At 35.1% G+C, this 24,884-nt stretch overlaps 1 protein-coding gene and 1 long non-coding RNA gene across 2 annotated transcripts in view; one reads left to right on the top strand and one right to left on the bottom strand.

The window, feature by feature from the left end:
* LOC149803406 (zinc finger MIZ domain-containing protein 1-like) overlaps nucleotides 1–24,884 on the top strand; it is a 410,193-nt gene that overhangs the window by 68,413 nt on the left and 316,896 nt on the right. The window lies entirely within an intron of this gene.
* LOC149803408 (uncharacterized) overlaps nucleotides 22,146–24,884 on the bottom strand; it is a 33,037-nt gene continuing 30,298 nt past the window's right edge. Inside the window, exon 3 of the long non-coding RNA XR_016420215.1 lies at nucleotides 22,146–24,672. This is a non-coding gene — a long non-coding RNA (uncharacterized LOC149803408). The remainder of the gene's footprint in view (nucleotides 24,673–24,884) is intronic.

The following is a 24,884-nucleotide window of genomic DNA, read 5'->3' as shown; positions in this document are numbered from 1 at the left end:
TAACTATGCTCTATGAGGTAAAGGTTTAACAGGTGTGTCTACTTTGGATTTATTTCATCATCAAGAGCGCAATGCCCATGACCGATTTGCATCACCTTCCTGTCTGGACCGTATCAATGTCTCCTAATTCATCCTTCCTAAGCTCTGTGCTTTGCCCCTTCATAGACTTCCTGGTCCTTTTATTCTGACCTCATCCTTCTTTCTTTCCCCGTACTTCTGTCTTCAGACTGTCTCGTCTTTCTGTCAGAAAGCTGTTCCTTAAAGGACAAAATTACCCCATAATTCTGTATACCCCACTCTCTAGAGATACATACAATTCGCGTACGTTATAAATTCTGACTTAGTACGGTAGGACATTCACTTTGCTTTCCAGCGGCAGGTCTTAAATTACATTATTATTTTACATATGCTACTACATGTTCGATTACTATTGCATGAAATTCACAAAATGTAACTCACTGCATTCCTTAACTTACAGGATTATTCAAGCATTACAAAATCAGATATAATTAGGTAAGTATCGTTAACTCATGATATCTGTATTATCCTAACAAACAAAGGAAGTTATTTCATGTAACCCTATGAAATCCTACACATATGAACATTTGGATCGCATGCGATCAACTCTACCAATGAACTAATAACTGTACAATTAAAAGGTAAATTGCATAACATTTCTAGCATCAACACTTTCCATGAAATTGAATAAAACAAATTGCATAACAAATCTAGCATCAACACATTTCTATGAATTGAATAAACAATACATAATATGGAAACCTAGTCATAGAAACACATTTGTATAAAACAAACAATCAAATAATAGGATATTACGTGAAACTAGAATTGTGTACCTTATTGCTGTTCTCTTCAGAACTTGTGCCTCCTAGCACTAAACATGTCTTTCTTTTCACAAAACGAACACCTTGTCCCTTCCTTGTTTCACAAGTAAAGCACTAATCTCTTTATGCTTCCCATGGAGTAAAAACTAAGTTTCCTCTTCTAGGAAATTTTCAGACTAAAGAATTTCGACTAAGGTCGTCACTTTAAAGTCTGATTGCTCTAAAGTGTACGCCCTAATTTATTCTGCCCAATCATAGGCAGCAGTCCCTAATTTTTCCCAAAGAAATAATTCCTTTCATCATGTTTAGACAGCTCGGAATCTGTGAACGACAGTGTGAGACAATTTCCCTTTGAGAAAATGATAAGTGGACATAGGTTCCTACCAAGCAGTTAGGGTTGGTAGCTCAAATGCTTACTTTCTAAGGACTGTTAAGATACCCCGGTCAATTTCACTGAGCCGGAATGGTGTCCCTTTGAAGTTTACACTGACATGGGGGGGGGAGATGAATGAAAAAAGGACGAAGTGACCCTTCACAATGACTTTTCTGGTTTAAATGCGATAAACTTTTAATGCTCAATGCATTCAACCTTAAACTTTTCTGTAATTCAAAATTCAACACTTCACAGGGATATACCAATTATAATGTTGAGACCAGGAAGTAGTTTGAAAATCTTTCCAAGTAGGCACTACTGTTTCATTTTATTTTTTACAAACCTGCCATCAGCAATCTAATCATAATCCTTCCGAGCTTTGAACAAAGAATTTTTTAATATCATTCCAGCAGTCCCCTTGAAAAATGAGAGGTGGAAAGAGAAAAGAAGAAGAGTATTGAAAAATAATTCCTATTCATTTGATGCAGAAATTTATACTCTAAATGCATATGTTCATTACAACTTTGCTTTATGATTAAGAAATAAGAGCAGCAGGTGTCATGCATGACATAATGAAATATTATGTTTGGAGATACAGGATTATATTTAAAAGGGGTGGGCATCCTCCAATTACCATTTTAAAGAAATGCAATTTATTCTCAGAAGAGTTATTGTTGATAATTTTGATTTAAAATATGGATCAGATATATTTCTTTTCTCAATGTTGCATATATAATATAAAAGTGGAAAAATGTGAATCCTGGCTCACTGTCTGACTGTTATCTAAACATGGATAATTTTAATTAAAAATGACATTATTCTATAGTTAATGTATATTTTTCATGTGTGTGAAAGCACTTTTGCACATAAAAGGTCTCTCTTCATTCAGACTCCAATGTTACTGACATACCTTTCAGCAAGAACTGCTTATGCACTTTCTTTTTTATTATTTGTTCCTTTAATCACCGAGGAGCTAAACATTTTTGTTTTCTAAAATAAATAGCCATACTTATCTGATGGAAATTAGTTTCTGGTAAATTTTTTTCAATCTCCAGTTCATTCGGTATTTTTAAAAAGCCATAACAAATTTAAAATGTTTGATGTCAGCATCACTCATTCTTTTTCCTGCAAATTTAAGCACAGATATGTGACACATTCAAGCATAGATATGTGACACTAGCATTATTTTTGTCTGCTGAGAAAATCATTGCTCAGACTTGAGATGTGTTTAATTGTTTGATGGCTAAATGCTTCAAACTCTCAAGGCTATAATCTATATACATTTTATGCTGCAACATTTTGATTGATTGTAAATCTACCAGTGGCTCATGTTGGAAGAGATTTTGCAAGAAAATTCAAGATCATTATTTTCAAGTCGAGTCAGACTGGTCTATTGTGATATTTTTTGTAAAAAAAAATTTCTATTGATACCCATATTGACTCTTAAGTGTAGCGTTAGTCATTTAAATATTTTTTAATTTCCATGGGAACACTGGTCATTTCATAACCTATTAAAGTTCAATCTCAACACCTTTACGTTTTTTAATTTTCTGATTAACAAGTTCATCGTGCAGACAATATCTGTACCAATTTTTGTGAGGATCATACTTTTCAGTACATAAGTTAATAAATTATTCACTAGAAATTTTTAACAGCAAAGATGGAGTTTTAATATCAGTAACCTGTCTTAAAAGACCACACCTTCTGTCAAAAATAATTGTCTCCACAGACATTTAGTCTCTCATGACTGGTCATAACACTATATAACCAATAAATCTGTGCAAGGAGAATCTGGTCTCTCAAGTCAGGTGGTCTTTCATGACAGTGGTCCCACAAGACAGGTTTTACTGTACCATACCTGTTGCTATTGAATAGCTGGTACTTTTTCAGGCAGAAAATAACCTGATCATAGGATAAAAAATTTTCCTCCCAGTAGGATGAACCAGAAGATTCCAGAACACTGGATGACCTCTTGGAAACCCCATATATTCTTGCTTATGTGATTTGCTCCTTCCTTCAGTTATTTTGGTCAGCATGCTGTAATGTCTATATTGTTTATATTAGGGATTTGCTGTTGATTTGTGGGTCAACAAACAAATTTACTATTTCTTTTTGTGCATATTCCTCATAAATGTTGGGATTATATCTCTGACTGGGATTTACCTCAAAGATCTCATAAGGGTGATCAGCATTTGTTTTGTACACGTGTACAGCATGGCATTTCAAAATTGAATTTATATATATATATATATATATATATATATATATATATATATATATATATATATATATATATATATATATATATATATATATATAATATATCTGGGTGGGACATCATGCTTCATGTCTGCAGCATGATGCCCCAGTGCTAGACATCACTATAAACTGCCACATTGCCAACATCGTAGCGATATGACTGAAAAATTGTTAAAGCTACATTAAAAATCCAAATTACATCACATCACATAAAAATTTAATTTTAACCCATTACAGTTAGTTAGTGTTTCAAATTTGGTTGTACATTTCTCTAGCTATGGGTAGGTATTTTCTTTAATCATCTCTCACCTTGCATATAATGGGATCCTATGAGTCAACTTACAAATGCCAGATTTGGGAAGGGTATTGGATCACCAACCAATCCCTACATATTATCTTTCTAAATCCCTACAGGATATGGGGCCTTCCACTGCAGGGAAGCAATTGGTCTTTTTGCTACCTGCCTCACCTCCCTCTGGCCACATGGATTGCAGTTCAACAATCTTCCGTCTGGTTTTGGACCTTCTTAAGACAGTACCTCTAAGGAGAAGGCTAAAGTAACAGCACAGGTTCTGTTCTACACAACAGCCCACATAATCTCCACCTTCATGCTTGGCTCATCTCAAACAGTCTTTCTGCAAAGACAAGTTTTCTATCAAATTTGACAAGTTTATTAGGAGAGGATCAATGTCTAAAGATGTATGATGCCAGTGAAGAATGTTTGTGATTGCTTTAGTTGAAAGGAAGTAAATCAAACCTGTCCTTATATGAGTGCAGTGGCTGATTTTCTTCTCTTTTCACAGAGAAACAATGCATGGTTTCTACTATTAAGGGCTATTGAGCAGCCATTTTCAACACTCTCAAGTTTTCAAAAGGCCTGGTGATCAGGACAGATTGTCACTTAGCAGATCTGATAAGGTATTTGAGCTTCAAAGACCAGCATCTTGCTCTCTAATGCCTAATGAAATCTTTCTTGTGTCTTGCAGTATCCTAGTAAACTCTCCTATGAACATTTGGGTGAAGCTTCCTTCAAGAACCTTACCCTCGAGATGATTTTCTTGCTCACCTTAATGTCTGTGAGACAAAGGAGTGAACTTCATGCCCTACCCATAGAGCAGGGCTGTGTCAGGTTCAGTGGGAATTATGAATCTGTTTTTCTCCTTTGCCAACCAGGTTTCTTTTTTAAAGCAAAAAACATCTTCCATCAGTTGCTCCACTCCAGCTGAGATCCTCTGTCTCATCCTTATTTGTGATGGAGACTATCAAAAAAGACTTTTACATCCTGTAAGGGCCTTATAGGTTTTTTGGGCAGTCTCTGAAAGGAGAAGGAAGGGATGGAAGCATCGTTTTCTCCCTCTTAAAGGTTCATCTGATTTTTTAGCTTCAACCATTTCTAGTTGGATTGCATTAATAATGAAGCGAGCCTACCAGTCCCATATTCATAGGGACCTGTATTTCATGAAAATTAAAGCCATGAAGTTCAACCTATGGCTGCATCATGGACATGTCAAACTTGTTTTCATTTTTGGAGGATGTGATGAAGCTCACATTTTGGCATTCTTTTACCTTTGTTATTAACTCATTAGAGTGAAGGCATTTTCTCACTGTGCCCAATCGTTGACACTCAGAAGGTAGCCCTTGCAGATTCTATCGCTCACTGTCTCTTTCTCTTAAATGAAGGCGAGTATTCCTTGAGTTTGTATTTTCATTGCCAGTTGTGAGATGATATGTCATAAAATTTGAAGAGCATATTATTAAAAATTAAAATATAGTTAATTTTGAAATGTTCATTTCATATTTTTTAGAATCAGTTATTGGTATTCTGTGCTTGTTAACTACAATCCCTGCTCTTCTGTTTTGTGTAGGAGTTCATTATGCACATATTTATATGTACCTGCACCCAGTGATATGGCTAAAAGGTCTGTATGACAGTGTCACCACACTGTATCAAAACCACTGGACTAAAAATCTGTTATTCACATTTCAAACCAGATTTTGGTTATGAGAGATTAGACAGAGAGCTGGTGAGGTATTATTGCACACAAACAAACCAGAAGCTTGTAGACAAAGTATTATTCTATAGGGGTAGGAAACAAGCTTTTCATGTTAAGAGTATATTGTCCAAGAGATAATCTTTTACCTCAGAAGTGTAACTGTTTTAGATATTTATCATTCTAGACTGCACTACTATTTCTATTATTTAAGCAATAGCTGAAAATTTATGGGATGATCTGAAACCAGCCATCCCTTATAGTCTATTGTGCTGCTCCTGGGGAAACTCTGGCCCCATCATCTTAGATTAATTCTATGAAATAATATTATATTTTGTGAAGAAATATTATAAATTTCAAGAAAAAATGTCATACGAATCGATTCCACTAGAGTTTTGGGCAGTGAAAGAATGTGATCAATTGTTATAGCTCAGACTGAACTGGGCATATGACTATGAAAGAAAGTTAATACATTTTTAAAAAAATCAGCCTCCACCTTTTTCATACCAGAAGCACTTGCAGCTTCATTGAATGAAAATAAAATTTACCAACACAAGTTTTCATCTGTATAGTATGCAGATAAACTGGCGTCAATTTAGCTTTGTTAATAGCAAATACTGTAAAATCTGGCACATATCATATTCTGTATATACTCTCGCCCAGAGTCAGGTCCAGCTGCAAACTGCATAGACCCTGATCTGTCTTCTGGGTCTATGCAGTTTGATAGGAGTTGTGAGTGTAACATACAACATTGACTATGATCTGCTGGTTCATTGTGTGGCACTAGATCAGTGTCTGTATTGTTAACAGATAGACATGACTTAGAAGTAAGTATATATGATATGCTTTTTTTCTTCATCAGATTTCTTAAGTTTACATACACTTATTTTCCAACAAGTTTTTCTGTTTAGTAATATACTTTTCAGTATTCATGTTCCTTGATCAGATTCACAGCTTCTGGCATGCAGATGGTTAAGACACAATCAGAATAAGGTTAATGGACAAATAATGATGGTGATTACAAAATAAGGAAAAGAACAATAATTTGAAAAGCATATTTAATATTTTAAAAAGAAAAACATAGTTGGTAGCTTAGTATTATTATATATCATCACTATACACATCCAATATGTGCAAACACATAATCAAAACCACACCAACAGTAAATAAAAAACGTTGGCCACCTAAAACTATTCACTAGTCCCAAATTTATGCTTGCCTTTTACAACACTGTCTGAGTAAAGCACCATGCTATGAAAGTTATAAAGAAATCTAACAAGCTTTGGATATAGACTAAGTGGCAGTGAAATGCTTAAAACAAATACCCCATTTCGTGAAATATACTGTATGCATGAAAATTATAGAGAAGCTCTGTTATATTGTCCCCACAAGGAAATGTATAAATAAACAAAGTTATGATTTCATGAAACAAAGTTGCCTCTTTTTATTTGATTAGTTACAAGTATGCAACTATAGTTGTCTGAATAATTTGAAAGGATGCATGAAGCTATTATAAGCAGTGATACATTTTAAATGAAAATGCGCAGTATCACTATGGAACCTAACAATATTCAGGGTGTGCCATGTTAGAAAAACAGTCTGTATCTGGTTTTATGCAAGCTGATACTTACTTTCGTGGACATAATTCTGTTTCGCATGATGAGAGTCCATCTCACATTACAGATTTGTATATTTGTAACATTTAGAAAAATGTGGAAATAAAAAATATAGAAACTAATATAATTAAAAAAAATATGTTTTAAAGTTCATAATTTCACTGATTGATTAACTGAAGAAAATTTAAAAACTATTAGTTGTTAATGCTTCATTTGAAGCTGTTTGTTTTGTGTTATTTACTTGGATGTTTTATATAAATATCAACATGTTTTATGCATACATGTAATGAGTGTGTTTATTTTTACATGTATAAATAATGTCAGAATATAATATCCCATCAGTGAGTGCTTCATTTTGAAATTTGATGATTTTGTTGGATAAAGTGAGATCATTATTTTCATGCATTGCAAAACTGGCCTGTTGAGATCTGTTAAAAGATAATGAAATATCTTTTCATTAATCAAAACACATCCTTGAAAACTCATTCACAAATTCATTATTCTGTCATTAACTTGACATTACATTTGATCTAGACCTAAATATATCACAGCACTATGAACTCTGGGATAGATTGGATGCAAAATGGCTGGGACTTCTGTCTCATACTAAACAATTAAAAATAATTGTTCTTTATACAACGTTAATAATAATAAGTCAGATTAAGGTCACTGCTGTGCATTACTGTAAGTAGATTAAACAGTGATAGATCCTGATAAGACAGTACTTTGAGTTTGTAGGTATTTTATTCATTCTCCTCACAAGTGAATACGTTGTCGTGGTGATATCACATTTGGAATCCTTTATACACTATGCATATAGATAAGAATATTAAAAAAATGCAAAATGAGTCTTATAAGATGCATTTTTTTTCTTAGCAGGACGATGTCTTCTGATTTTACACAAAATCATTTTCCCATATTTAAGGAATCATATCTGCATTTAGGGAAATTGATGGAAGTAGCTAAATAATTTGGACATCTCTCATTTTCATATTGTATTGTCATTTATCTCAACATGTTGCAAATACCAGAGGCATTTTGGAAAGAAAATGAAATCAGTAGATGTGAGAATAGGTCAGGTCATGGATTAGGTGGATGTAACAATGCATAATGACCTCATGCCTAAAAAAAAGCCTGCAGTGTCTTAAATCCTTTCCAGAGAGAAATTATCATATTGAGTATTTTAAAGTCATTCTATTCTACAACTGAAAGGGTGGTTACAATCTCTCTCTATAAGTTGAAATAAAAATAAACTTATTATTTAGGCTACCATCCTGTAATACATACACAAAAGATCATTTCTTAGAGCATAACAGTCAGACATTAAGTATGAATTTTTGTCAAGCTAATAAATGGCGTATAAAACTACGATGAAATCAAGCTTTAGAATTTTTCTAATAATGGACAGGCAGACCTGAGTTTATCTAAATACATTTTCTCACTCAGTCAAATTTAAAAAAAAAGGAAATTATTCATCATCAACTGATAGCAAAGTATTTCTGGAATCATTCTGTGGAAATGTTACCTTCATGTGTACCTGCCTCTGTATTAAGTTTATGGCTAGAACATCCAGATGTATAGAAGTCCACAGGAATGAAAAAGGTAATCCTCTGCATAGATATTTGTCAGTATCCCATAATGACTTGTATACTTTATAATACATATATTTTGTTGAATGTTTTACCTTTTTATGCCAGTTTTGATACATATAAGTTTTTTAATATCTGAAAAGTTAACATATGGAAAGTTTTCGATTTCACCAGTCAGTTGGGTAATTAAAAGGAATGCACATTAAACTAGATGAAAAGGGGATGAAAGAATGATAAAACAAATAATAAATTAATGTAATTAAGATTGACAATAAGATAATAATTTACACATTGATGATAATAATTACAAGAGGATAATAAAGAACAATAACATTTTGCACAATGGACAATCTAATAGAAATGAAATCAGGAATAGAAATACAAGATTCAAACTATAACAGTGAATGGACGAGTGAGGGTTGCATTTACTGCCTTATTAGACCAAACAATAAAACAAGTGTCATCTGTTTTGATAAATCACAAATCTCCCCAAATCAGAGGACCTGAAGACTTTAACACAAGTTATTTTATTTTATCAACTGAATCTATTTTATATTTAATCTTTGAATGTTATTATGTACACATTGATATGAGTGTTATTTTGTACACAATGATATGAGTGCAGTTTTGTAAACATTGATATGCGTTATTTTGTACACATTGATATGAGTGCTATTTTGTACACATTGATATGAGCATAGCAACAATTTCACCAAGTACAAAACGTAAAACAATTAGAATTAGCAAAGCATGTTTAAATACACTAAGTATATAAGCATAAAGTGGATATAAAATGCATTCCCTGAATAAATTCTAGTGCATGTATTTCATTATTTACAATGAAAACTGCCGTTTCAGACTGTATGTAACGTCGCCCTCATAGTAAGAGGGGTGGTTAATTGGGTTTGGCTGGCATTATCTAGAGGATAACCTCCCTCGATATTATAGCCTGGCGGGAGCAAAAAAAGAATGGAATTTCAACAGAGAACTGAGTGAGAATACTGGGAAGAAATAAAGCAACACGAGCCCCCTTTTGACAAGAAAATAACAAATTTAATCAGAACAAATTAATAACAGCAATTCCAATGCAAGTTAGATTAGATCAGTAGAATTTAACAGGTGTGTCTAATTTGGATTTATTTCATAACGAGAGGTGAAAAGAGCTCAGTGTCCATGATTGATTTGCATCACCTTCCTGTCTGACCATATATCAACATCTCCTAGTTCATCCTTCCTAAACTCTCTGCTTTGCCCCATCATGGACTTCCTGGTCCCTTTATTCTGACCTCGTCCTTACTTTCCCCGTACTTCTGTCTCCAGACTGTCTCATCTTTCTGTCAGAAAGCTGTTCCTTAAAGGACAAAATTACCCCATAATTCTGTATACCCAGTCTCTAGAGGTACATACAATTCACTTACGTTGTTCAGAGCATGTTGCATCCACACACTGCATAAATTCTGACTTAGTACGGTTGGACATTGACCTTGCTTTCCAGTGGCAAGTCTTAAATTACTGTATTATTTTACATATGTTACTACATGATAACTATATCATCCTGACAAACAAAGGAAGTTATTTCATATAACCCTATGAAATCCTACACATATGAACGTTTGGATCGCATGCGATCAACTCTACCAATGAACTAATAACTGTACAATTAAAAGGTAGATTGCATAATAATTCTAGCATCAACACTTTCCATGAAATTGAATAAAAAAAATTGCATAACAACTCAAGCATCAACACATCTCCATGAATTGAATAAACGATACATAATATGGAAACCTAGTCATAGCAAACACATTTGCATAAAACAAATAATCAAATAATAGAATATTACGTGAAACTAAAATTGCGTACCTTAACTGTTCTCTTTCAGAACTTGTGCGTCCTAGCACTAAACATGTGTTTCTTTTTACAAGACGACCACCTGGTCCCTTTTCTTGTTTCACAAGGAAAGCACTAATCTCCTTATGCTTCCCCAAGGAGTCAACTAAGTTTCCTCTTCTAGAAAATTTCAGACTAAAGAATTTCGACTAAGGTTCTCACTTTAAAGTCTGATTGCTCTAAAGTGTACACTCTGTTCTGCCCAATCATAGGCAGCGGTCCGTAATTTTTCCCAAAGAAATAATTCCTTTCATCAAGTTTTGACAGCTCAGAATCTGTGAACAATATTGTGTGACAATTTCCCTTTGAAAAAATGATAAGTGGACATAGGTTCCTACCAAGTGGTTAGGGTTGGTAGCTCAAATGTTTACTTTCTAAGGACTGTGTTAAGATACCTCAGTCAGTTTCATTGGGTTGGAATGCTGTCCCTTTGCAGTTTACACTGACGTGGGGGGAGATGAATGAAGAATGGTCGAAGTGACCATTCACAAAGATTTTCTGGCGTAAATGCAATAACATTTTAATGCTCAATTCATTCAACTTTAAAATTTTCTGTAATTCAAAATTCGACACTTCACACTGTAGTCATGTGTTTTTCTTGTAAAAAATATAGTACTTGTATTTTTGTTTGGAAAACATTTAGATTTGTTGTTTTTATATAATTGGGAATGTACTCCCAGTACATTCCATAGAAAAGCGCCAGAGAGTAAGCAAATAATTTTGTTAAAGTATTTGTTTTTCTAAAATGAGTTTTGCTGTGATCATTTGTAATTGATCTCATTTTAGGTCCAAGGTTTTGTTCTTCTGACTTAAAATGAGATATTCCATGCAGATATTGAGGTCACAGTTCATTCTTTATTTTGAACTTTAATACGGACTTTTGGTTAGCTAATCGGTATTAAAATTTCAGCAATTTCAATTTATAGAATAGAATTCTGGATTTTGTATAAAATAGTAAATTTAGGATAATTCTTGCTGCCCTCTTTCAAAGTTTGTGGATTGTTTCAATCCTTTTTATCCCAACTTGTGCAGCAGTATTCCAGAAGAAGAAGAACGAATGGAATTGTTAAATAATTTCCAATAGTTGTAGATAACAAAATAAAACAACTCTGTTCCAAATGATGTAAATGATGTTCATCATAGACAATCTCTCAGTACACCATCTATATGCTCGGTTACTGCCAGAAATTGCAAAATTCTCGACCAACACAAAAACGGCATGCAATCAAGAGCATTTTTCAGTACTTGGGTCATACAGTTTTGGAGATGCATTTCAAATGAATCAAACAAGCCTCCTCCATTTTGAAACATTTATTTGCTGGATAAAATAATAATTTATATATCTTGTTAAATCCTCTTGCTTCCATGGCTTGTCATTGGGGAAGGCAGTATACAGCATGGTGTGTCACTTTGCAAGGCAATACACTGCATTGTATGTCACTTTGCAAGGTAATATACTACATAGTTTATCACTTTGCAAGGCATTATACTCCATGGTGTGTCAATGGTCAAGGCAATATGCTTCCATGGTGTGACATTAGTGAAGAAAATATAATCCATGGCATGTCATTGGGCAAGACATTATATTGCTTGGTGTGTCACTGGGCAAGGGAATGTAATTCATGGTGTGTTACTGGGTAAGGCAGTACACTTCATGGTGTGTCATTGGGCAAGGCAATGTGCTACAGTTGCCTTGCCAAAGAACCTACTTGTGTTGATGTGCCATAAAACTTCCAACTAAAGTGAAGATCCAGTTTTCGAAATGTATTTTAGTAATGTCTATGCAGGTGTCATGTATATACTTATTTTGAGAGAGTGAGAGAGTACATGCATGAGAATATTTTGCAGTTATGATGGATAATTCTTTGTGATTTGTGAATTTTATGCATAGTAGAGGGCCTCAAGGGATATAGCTGTATATAATAATAGAGTTATCCTCAATAAAAAATTGTATTATTATTATTGTTATTATTATTATTATTATTATTATTATTATTAATGTGTTTGCATGAAATTTTGGGTAGAAAAATAGGCATAGACCCTGATTTGTTGTAGAATAATGTGTCAGATCTAGATTGATGTAATATTTGATTTTATACCAAACAGTATGTTAAATTACACCAAGCAGATTCCCTCAGAAGACATTGTTACAAACAGCTGCTCAGTAATTTTCTGAAATTTCCAATTTATGTTATGTTGGAAAAACTGGAGAGATATTTTGGATAATGCTGCATCAAGTGTCATGGGAGGTATTTGCAACAGAATTTAATTGAAAAGTTTCTTTCTGCACCATTTGTACAAAAGTTGTCACTTAATTTTTGCTAACATGGGAATATGCTTGGTTATAAAATGCAGGTATTAGCAGATTCTGTTTCCTGAAATATGCTCATGCCCCAGAAATTTGACAAAGTTTCAAGAAATTGCACAAGAATTTATTGAATCTATTTATTACATGATAGTTGTAGGGATAATTGCTTCCATTGGCATTTATATGTATTGATAATGCATCTGTGCTAGAAATCCAAGACATGACCAGACAGTTTGTTCTTTGCCTGTTTGATTAGAACCACTTGTGTATTCTTGACAAGTGATATGTATTTCCAAATTAAAAAGTCATTTCTTCTGTGGAAGACTAAACTATGTATTTTTAAGTTTCCAAAGTTACTTGGAAACTACTTTCAGTCAAGATTGTAAGGGTAAATTTTTTTTGGGTAACATTCAGAGTTATATGTTAGGCATTTTGTGATGATTGTTTACTGAAGGGTACATGTATATACCTATTTGATGTATACTGACATTAAATTACATGTATAATGAATAATAAAAGAGGATATGGGATCCGTATTAGAGAGGAGGAGGATGTCATTTTTGTTAGTGATTTTCCTTGCAGTGTAGTTCTTTGAGAAGTTCTTGCTGTTTGTGTTTGAATTCAGAGTATTTGTCAGTATCAACAGTTCTTTAAATCATCTAAATATTAATTTATGATTGCTGTATTTTTGCTTTAGAAAAATGACATAATTTTCCTTTATTTTTAAAAGAAAATTCAATCCTTTTTCCAAAATATTCCTGTCTTATTATTGTTACTTCTACTGAATGGAGGGTCTTAAAGGTCTTGTTTAACTGAAACACTTGTTACGATGTCTATCTGGTCCAAAATGAAAATGATGGTGATTGTATGTGTGTGTGTGTGTGTTTTTAGGATTTTTAACATAGCTTTAACAATTTTTCAGTCAAGTCGTTACGATGTCTGCAGTGTGGCAGTTTATAGTGATATCTAGCACTGGGGCATCATGCCGCAGACACATAGCCTGATGTCCCACCCAGTCACATTATCCTGACACCAGGCCGACCAGCCCTAACACTAACCTCTTAATGCTGAGTGCCAAGCGAGGCAGCTGTAAATACCATCTCTGTAAGTCTTTGGTATGACTCAGCTGGGGTTCAAACCCACAACCTCCTGCTTCTGAGGCGGACGCTCTAACCACGGGGCCACCTGAGCGGTATGGCTTAATTTACAATCATGAATCATGGTTTATCCATCTTGGAAGGTACTGCTTACCACGTATAAAAGTAGGTCTTAGTGACTTTACAGTATTTGGAGGTTGTGCATAGTTGAGCAGGCAAGACGACATTCTCCTGATGTTTTGTTTAAAATTTGTTTGGAATATCCTCCATCTGTCCATCTTTTATCTGTTATCTTCTTCAAAATTCCCTGGGTGGTACAACTTCTGGGTTTCTCAGGGAGGGGGTCAAAAATCAGATGAACATTTTAAGAAAATAATAATGACATTTTCAAATATTTCCTGACTGAACTGTATATACAGTCCTTGGAAAAATACATCATAGAAGGGACCCTGAGTGACCAAGTGGTTTAAAGAGCAGGTCTTTATAGATCATTCACACCTCACCTTTGTCTGCATGGGTTCGAGTCTCAGGTTCAGCGAACATGGGTATGTGAGAAAGTTTGCCTCTAGCTGGGATGGTGTTTCTTCCTCAGGGTTTTCCTGGGTTCTTCCACGAAATATACTTGCTGCAATGTATAGCCTGTCATGTGGAGAAATATAGCATTAGCCAGACAAACAATAACAACATGTCATAGAGACCTTCACCTAATTTACCGTAATCTTTAAAGCTTCTATAACTGAATTCTGCATAAAAGTGGTACAGTAATGAACTTCAGAAATGCAGTACAGATTTTAGCAGAGCTAGTAAAGTCTATAGTTTTATAACTGATGGGTAGGGCTTGAAATTGTAGGTGGCACATTATACATGATCTTCAATTAGTCAAGGAGGTGAAATCTTGGGTATCTTCCTGTAGGAAAGAAGGGTAAAAATCAGGACATCTAACTGTTGATCTTGTTGTGCACAGAACTGTGAATGAAAAGTCTGGATAATTTGTATATAGATATTTGAAGTTTTATTATATTTATAGGAAAGACAAACTTCAGCACTTAGTCATGCATTGCACTGCCCCAGGTTAAATTTCAATACTTTAAAATGCTTTCTTGTTAGACATGCTACTGAACATTTTTTAAAAATAGAATAATTGTATCGACTGAGTATGAAGGGTTGCTTGAGGGAGACATTGAAAATAGTTTTGCTAATATTATCTACTGCCACTACATGTAATTCCAAATGATAGCTTATCGATAAAAGACTTTGAAAAGATTTTTGCTTATATACAATAGCTCTTGAAAATCTTGACGTAAATGCTCAGAGCCCTACATTTTTTAAATAGTTTTTTTTTATAGAATTTTCAGGCTAGAGACATTATTTCTTTGACTGTGAAAGATATTTGAATAATGCCAGGTATTTAGAATTCCTTTGTTTAAATGTAGTTATTCTGTACTGAATTGTCATTCGTGAATCACTGTGACTTGAAGGACAAATCTCGCTATTTTATCAGCTAAACATCCTAAGTGTAACTGTAATCATCATGTACATCATGAATCACGATTGTGATTGCATGAAAATACAAGTAATTTTAAATAAGACCAACTGATACAAATTAAGATTAAACTTTCTGTGCTAAAATCTTTGAAAAGACTTCAAAGAAAACAAGTTTGTTGAATATGTGTGATAAGTCAATATTATTTCAGTATTCAAATAAACCAGACTTGACTGCTTCTGTTGTGTTGGATTATTCAATAATATTGCTATCAAGTGTTTAAGCTATAGATTAAATTTTCATTCATCTGAAGGGGGTTTTGTTGGCATTTGCTTGCAAGGATATTGCCTTTGTCATGATATGTAGGTTAGACAAAATATTTACTTTCATTGGCAATTTTTCTTGAGAATGGTTAATTCTTTGCTACTATTTGTGTAGGGAGAGCACTGAACTCTTGAAAACTTATTTATTGGCCGGGAGTATTATATGGATAAATAGACTGCTCTGATTTTAGCTTTTCAGTCATCATAGAGGTCAAAATATCATAATTTCATAACTTCGTTTCTTTAGGGGTACTTATGGAGCTTATGAAAATGTGACAGTGATCTGACTGTCTCAACTCATGTATTGACTGTGAACACCAAACACATGTTGCCATTGATAGAAAAACTCGGTCAGGTCCCAGCCCAACCTGTTTATACCTTGTGTGTCACCTTTATATCGACCTGAATGTATGTACATCCAAAACCTTCTTATAATTACTTTCACTGTTTTTAGTCCTCAAAATGGCATAGAGAGCTTGTCACCATAAACTTGTGACATAAATGCTATAAATTTATGTGAGCATTTTTTGTATTTATCTGAAAAAAATAGTTGACAGTTGACCCTTTACCTATACTTGTACTTTCTTTAGAAAATAAAATGAATCCATTTTCATTAAACTCATCAAAAGATAGAAACTTTATAGATGCTGTTATTTAAAAATGATGATATTTGGCATCAATAGTCACTAAATCTGTTCTCCAATATATGGCTGATGGGCCAGAACTGGCCCGCCAAAGGTTTCTGTCTGGCACACCAATCTTTTACGACTTGTGCCTAACTACTGCATTATCTGTACTAAATTTGCTTACATGCATCATGGGTGAAAACAACATTGCAATGTGGACTCTTGCACAGAAAGGTTGGACACCCCTGAATAAGCGAGATGAAAAAGATGTTAATCAAAGAATTAATAAATTGATGACATACGATGATTATGACTAATCGTTAGCAAAGAAAATGAAATTAGACCTTTTTTAATGGCTACCACCATATTAAGGAGATCTCCTGATATAGGATAACATTAAAAAAAATTATGAGTTAAACCAAATAATAACCTTCATGTGAAGGACACCTGTCCTTAAAGGACTAAATATGGTGGTCACTTTGGTGTCCCCTATATACAGGTTTAAATAATATTCCTTTGAGTTTCACAATACTTACATGTTGACATTTTTCCCAGACGTGAACTTTTACAGAAAGCGAGAGCACTTAGGGTGATATATAGCATCAAAAAAGTTTGGTGGATATTTCGAGTTTCTTAAAAAGGAATGAAGGGTGAGGGTGCGGGGGCAATGCTGCTGTTAAAGGTTATTCATTTAGACCAGGCTTAAAATGGCTTAATATCCTCCTTCAGTGTCTGTATCTTGTTTCAATGTAATTTACATTTTCTGAATGAAGACCAGTGTGTGAAATATGAGAAATCAATAAGACAATTCCCTGGGCTTTTTAGAGGGATAAATACCATATTAATATCAGCATAGGAATGAAATGGATAATGGGTGAATAAATCACATAAAAAACAGTGTTACTAGCTGATGACAGTAATGAGATCATACCATAGTTATCTGCATATGGATGTTTGAATTAACAAATGAAGTGATAGCACTGTAGAAAGTGAAGGGACGACTTAATTTGATTGGTAAGACATTAGGTTTGGTTTGTTTTGATTTTGTGGGGTTTGATGCGATTTTTCAGAGCATGATAGACTATACATGACAGCTAGTATATTTGGTGGAGGAAGAAACTGGGAAGAACGTTTGACCCAGGGGAAGTTACAGGGAAGAACATTTGACCCAGGGGAAGTTACTAGCAATCTTTCTCACATACCCATGCTGACCATGAGCCAATGTGGACAGAGGTGAGATGTCAATGATCTGTAGAGGTTAGCACCTTAGACCACCGAACCAGCCAAGGCCCCTAAACACATTTGGCTTAAAACCATTCAGTGCATTTAGCCTATAAAGAACACTATAGTGACCATAGATTAGTATTCTTTTTAGTGACTTTATGTATGTAAGTTAAATTAAGAAAAATGACCCATAGATGTAGCAGTTTGAGAGTTTTAGGAGAACACAGGCTTTTGCTTTGTCATACCTTCCATAGCATAGTGTGTCAGAAGGTAACAAAAAACTTGGGCTCCAAAAATCACCAACATGGCTGTGTTTAGAAAGAGAAAAAAAACCAACACTTTTCACTAATCTTGGCAACAAAGAAACCAAACTTGAGAGGGAGAGAGAGGGACCAAGCTCTCTTTACCATCACAAGATACAATCCTATGCCACCACAAAAGAGACCTTTACCACCACAAAATACAGTCCTATACCACCACAAGATAAGTCCTATATCACCATAGCTGCCAACCCTCACAATTTTGGCATGAATTTCATGACTTTTTCAGCGATTCATGGATTCATGCTGCATGCAAAAAAATTCACAAATTCCACAATTCTTAATTATTTTAAATCTTTAATAAAATAACCAATTTTATGTTAAGCGCTAGTTGTGGTATCAGCAGTTACCATAACGGTCCAGTACTGCTAGTCACGATATTAGTGGAACTATAGCTGATTGGTACAGTTGGCCTGGTAGCAGGCATTTTAGCATATTTTAATCTATATGTATAAGAGTAGTTTTACAAATGCTTTTGAGAGAAACTGGGACCTAACCAGCACTACATCTTAAAAATGTCTTCACCAACAAGGAAAAAGAAATGTATTGCACAAAAAGTGAAGTTTAGTTTGGAATATACCAAAAATTGGTTGTGCATTCTGCCATCAGACACAGATATATATCATGCTTTTTGCATGCAGTGTGCCACAAATTTTAGCATCAGGCATGGTGGCAGAGACGATGTGAGGAAGCACATTGGTAGTAAAAAGCACATAGAGGTTTGGAAAATTAAGAACTCGCAGCAGATTTCAGCTGTCAATGGAAGACCTGCAAGCTACCAATGCCAAAGCTATGTTTGTGAGTTTCCTTGTTGAAAACAATCTACCTTCAGCTGGAGACCATGCTAAACATTTGTTCTGACAAATATTGCCAGACACGAAGATCGCTTCATGAATTCGTGTCACAATTCACTCATTTTTATCCCTATTTTCACTAATTGTGAGCCTGGAGGGTTGGCAGCTATGTACCACCACAAGATACAGAATCCTTTACCACCACAAAATACAGTCCTATACCACCACAAGATACAGTCATGACCTGTAGCCTGCATAAACAGTAAACAATCCTATTTGGTGCTCTTAATACAACTTACCTATGGGCAATTTTGATTTTCATAGAGGCAATTAAAAGGTAAGGCAGTCAGTCAGATATAAACAACCACCATTTAACAGACTTCTTAATTGGGTGACAATAGCTAGGATGATTGTGTGTAAAGTCATAAGAGGATTGCTGTGGTGGTGCTATTCAGACCCTTTTTTTTGTATAGGTAAAGTATACTAAGTGGAACAAAATTCATTATAAGTTAGGTAAATCAGAGATGTGTGCTGTAGAACAAGTTGTTTTGTTTCATTGTTTTGAATGAAAATGTTTTAGCTGTCTTTATCGAAGGTTATTGGCAAGTTAATGATCAGTGGCAGTGATTCTGTGAAGCTGCATTTTATTCTTTATGACAGAAAATGCTAAACACAACTGCTTGAACAGTCAGAATATTGTAGATGTTTGATTAATTTTTTAAGGCAATTTTAATTAATTTTTTGATGCAGCATTATCCAAAATATCTCTCCAGTTTTTCCAACATAACTTTTGGTCTCCTGGTTGATGGACTTTGACTTTTTTAAGCATAGCATCAAGATAGAACACTTTATTCTTTGCACATAATGGTACTTGGGTTCCTTTGCGGGTGTATCAAAAAGGAATATCTAGCCTTCTCATTTTGGTTCAGTCTTTTCAGACGAATATAAGGCTCAAAGACTAACAGGGTCCAGAGCCTATCCATAGGAGGGAGTGGAGTGGTGTGATGGGAGGGAGGAGCAGCACCCTCTTCAAGCCTGTATGGCAGAGTGTGAGGCAATTCCTCTCACAAGGAGCAGTTCCTTTTCCAAACCCAAAGGGGGGATAGTGATATATAACCCCACCCACCCCATAGAGAAGATCAGCACCTTCACCAGGTCCTTAGCTTGGTACTTTGCTATCTTTTTTCAGCTGCTATCTTTAGCCTGCAGAAGGAGAAAACACTGTCCCCAACTGTGCTTCAGCCACAGGCTCTCTACTAACTCCCTTTTCCAATGTCTGGTTGAGAACAACAATGTTTTTTTTTGGGGGGGGGGGTCACAAAAGGAAGTTGTTGATATCTGTTTTAGGAATATCTTCCTCTGACAAGCAGAATTGGTTGCATTTAAAGGAAGAAGTGCAGTCATTCCAGGAAGGGCACAGTAGAGAGGGTATTAAGTATCCTCAAGTATTTTGATGACTGGATGGTTCACAAGGATCTCTAAAGGCACCTCCTCATTCATCATTGAAGGATGTTAATGCAGGCCATGGTTTGGTGATCATATGACCTTCTCCTCCTACATTTGTTCCAAGGTGCATCTGAACTTAGGCATATATTCTTTAGAGCCTTTAACTGTGGCACAAAACATGGCTGAACTTGCAAGATTCTATCTCATGCAGTGGACGTTCCTACATTGTGTATTCCAGTTCTTAAGGCCCTTAGTCTTCCACTGCACTGGCAAATTAAGCTATGCAGTACCAATGAGTAAAATATTACTGGTATTAAACTATAGTTTGGGGGTGGTAAAATTAATTTTTATTATATAATACTTTCCAGTCTGTATTTTCAGGTTTTCAACCTCTCAGCAGGGGTCCTGGGTGGCCAAGTTCTGTAAGGTGCTTGACTTTATCAAATAATTATATTTTACCTCTTTCCTCAAGGGTTCAAGTTTTGGGTTTCAGTCAATGTAGATATGTGAGAAAGCTTGTCAATAGTTTCATGTGGGTTGGTGGTTCTTATAAGGTTTTAGACCTTTCGCAAAAAAAGGGTTTAATAAAAAAATTTAATCTTGCTTTGATGATCATTACTGCTATCATTTTATTTATTAAGAATAATTTGTAACCAAATAGCACATGGTCATGCGACATTGATATTTTAACACCCTTAGAGGTGGGAGCCAATCCTCCATTTTAGAGCACTCCAACAATTGAGCAATGTATTGTGTACTGTCCTCTTTTTGCCTTTCTCAGCTTGAACTCGTTACTTAAATAGTGCATATTATCAGGTCCACATAATTACTTTGGGGTCACACAATGTCTTATGATATTGGGAAAAAGTGTGTGTTTGTGTGATTTGGATTTTAATGTAGCTTTAGCAATTTTTCAGTCATATTGCTACAATGTCTGAAGTGTTGCAGTTTTTATTGTGATGTTTAGCAATGTGGCATCACGACACTTGGATTACTAGTCCAACACTACTGAGCTACTGAACCCACAACACTTGGATTACTAGTCCAACACTACTGAGCTACTGAACCCATGACACTTGCATTTCTTGTCCAAAACTACTGAGCTACTGAACCCACGACACTTGGATTACTAGTCCAACATTACTGAATTAGTACTGAACCCACAACAACTGGATTAATAGTCCAACACTACTGAATTAGTTCTGAACCCATGACACTTGGATTACTAGTCCAACACTACTGAGCTACTGAATCCACAACACTTGGGTTACTGCTCCAACACTACGGAATGAGTACTGAACCCACGACACTTGGATTACTAGTCCAACACTACTGAGCTACTGAACCCACAACACATGGATTGCTAGTACAACACTACTGAGCAACTGAACCCACGACACTTGGATTACTTGTCCAAAACTACTGAGCTACTGAACCCATGACACTTGGATTACTAGTCCAACATTACTGAATTAGTACCCCGAGTGGCCGAGTGGTCTAAAGCACTCACCGTTCCGGATCACTGCCATCTCACCTCTGTCTGCGTGGGTTCGAGTCCAAGGCTCGGCTAGCGTGGGTACGTGGGAAAGCCTGCCAGTAGCTTCTCATGGGTCGGTGGTTCTTCCCTGGGTTTTCCAGGGTTCTTCCTCCACCAGTTATACTGGCCACCATGTATAGCCTATCTTGTGCTGAAAAATGGCGTTAAACCCTAGAACAACAACAACAACAACAACTGAATTAGTACTGAACCCACAACAACTGGATTACTAGTCCAACACTACTGAAATACTGAAGTTTTTCAGTATGAATAAAGTATATTAGCTTGCTTGAATCATTAGGAGAAAAATATTTACGTCAGTATCCACATTTGTTCATCAGTCAGCATGCCACACCCACCTATGGTAAAAAAATGCACAGACCAGAGAATATTTGCAGCACAAGCAGCTATGGAAAAACAACAACAATAACAATAATAATTCTTTAATTAATACGGGTAGCTCAGTTTGAATACAAATGCATATAGGCTTTTGAAATCCTCAGCTTTCTAACAGTCCACATGCATGTATCTTGCTGTGTCAGAAAAAGAAAGTTTCTTTAGTAATAACACCACTTAAGCTGATATGGTAGTATCATCAGCAGATAAGCTTGTGTTTGTGTACTCTTTCCATAGAAGAAGGCCATTTATGAAGATAAAAAAGCAATGGGCCTAAAATAGACCCCTGTGGAACATAGTGCTTTAATTTCTATTGAGTTAGATTGTACATTTTCCATGCCAACTCATTGTATCCTGTCACATAGATAGGATGAGAACTAGATTATTGCATTAGTGTCAAGTTTATTGCAATTTTAATTCAGATAAAACATCACAATTGACTGAATCAGAAGTTTCCTGAAGTCTAGAAATCAACATATTTTGTTCTCCCTGTTTATGTCCAGTAATTAATAGTTCATAGTTTTAGTTAAATCAGCTTTGCATGAATGACCCTTGTGAATCTTTGATTATTATTCTTTGTGAAAGAGTGAGAATATATTGAAATATTCATATTCTTCATTAACAGTCAGTTTCTCAAACATTTTAAATAATGTAGGAATAATAGAAATGGGCCTTTGGTTTCTTGCTCATAATATTCTCTGTGTCATTTGACTGCAGTGAAAAAGCAATTTTTGATAATTTACTCCAGTGATTTATCAAAATTATTCTCTCGAAAAAATTCTTCTAATTCATGGAATTGCATTTACTAGCTAAGGCTTATGAAGCACAGAGATCTGTATTCTATATGTGTAAGTGTTACACAATAAGGCATTACATGTATGCCATAAAGAGCATAGAGGCCATTGGTAAAATTACACAATAAGGCATCACATGTATGCCATAAAGAGCATAGAGGCCATTGGAAAAATAATAATAATAATAATAATAATAATAATAATAATTATGGCTCTATTTAAAGAAGAAGCTAATTTTGGTCATCTAACCAATCTTCCTAGAAACCCTCTGCATTTACATGTATACAAATATATGATATAAAGTTTGTACAAGATGAGGCATCTTTAGACAGCCAATGCTGTTATACACAATAAAATAGATACACTGCTACAAGAAAATATGCACAAGGCTTTAAAGATGAGTACATAGAGGATTGATGCAAAGATTCTTAGTAAACCTGTATTAAACATTATAGGTGAATACTTGAAATAAAAATGTTTTAAAAAGTAGTAGTACTGAATTTTCACAAAATCTGACAAATGATTGTTTCTGTAGATGTTGAATAAGAAACTTTTCAAAGGCTTCCATGATTCAGCTGACTTTATATAGAGTGGTATGGAATTCCAGTTTGGCTCCAGAAAAAGCAAATGGATCCATGTTAGGCAGGCAGTTGAACATTTCAAGTGGATAAGCAAGTATACAGGACATACAGATGGTATGGTCACATGAAATTAAGTCCCCATGTTGTCATCCAGGCTACCTGTAGGTAGTATAGTTGTTAGTGGACACACATAGAACTCTCAGAAAGTATAGCAATTCCTTATTTTCTAAGAAGAGTTGACAAATAGGAACTTTAATTAATGCCGGAAGTTCTAATGCATCAAGGTTTTGTTTTGTGGGTTTAACTTTGAGGCCGGTATATTGAGTGAAGGAATAGCCCTGCAGCCCTGGAAGAATCACTGACTTGTAGGTAGCTGCTGGCAGGCTTTCTCACACACACATCTTAGTTGGTCTGAGACACAAGCTCACATGGATAGAGGTGAGATGTCTGTGATCTGTAATGTTGAGTGTTTTAGACCATTCAGCAGCCCAGGGCCCAATGTTGAATATGAAATATAAGTTGAAGGGCATCAAAAAAGGATCATTTAGTTACGTCAGTCATGATGCCGTAGGCTTTCATAATTTAAAAACCCTGTCCATCCTCCTCTCCACCACCTGTGTGGGTTCTTATGGTTGGGGTGGGGTGCTCCCAATATTTTATTTAAATTATTATAGAGGTCCCACCCAGGCTTAATTTTGGTTGGAAGTTAAATTAGTGATTAATAGATGTAAAGCTCCAAGCCCCCAGTCAGCAATGCTGACAGTTAAATGATTGAATGTACAAAAAAAGTGAAATTCAACGAATAACAATTTAATAACAATTCAATAGTCAAATGATTTCACAAGTACTCTCCTTCCACTCGACCATGTAATAGCCTATTGCATCACTTGATTAGTAGTGTCAGATAGATTTCTATCTGTCCTTGTATTATACTCATCTGTGTATTCTTCTTCCTCCCAACTTTCTCCAAATTCCTTCTCCTCCTCAACATCTCTATGCTCCCCCTCCTTTTCCACTTTCTCCTCCTCAACTCCTTTTCCTCCTCCATTCACCTTCTGTACACCTTCTCTCCACTGACTAGACTTTGGTTGACTCTGACTGTTCTACTAGTCTTACTTCCGTCTCCACCTCTTGGAGACTTGGGACTCAACTGAACCGGAAGTTCCATCCCCTAAAAAGCTTCCTGTGAAAACACAAGGATGGTACAATATTTTTCCTTAGCCCTCTCATCTCACACTACACCCAGCCTATCATCAGATAACGACTATTAAATTTCTTCGGTCATGCATTCATTCACATCGAAATACTCATGTTCTTGTATGGTAAAACAACGTGGTAATAAAAGCATGGTATCAATTAGATCTCATACATACATCAATAAATTGTGTCACATCA

This window comes from Sinohyriopsis cumingii, chromosome 3, assembly GCF_028554795.1.
Source record: "Sinohyriopsis cumingii isolate HCF-2022 chromosome 3, ASM2855479v2, whole genome shotgun sequence".
NCBI classification, from domain to species: domain Eukaryota; kingdom Metazoa; phylum Mollusca; class Bivalvia; order Unionida; family Unionidae; genus Sinohyriopsis; species Sinohyriopsis cumingii.
This window is presented reverse-complemented; position numbering and strand designations above follow the sequence as displayed.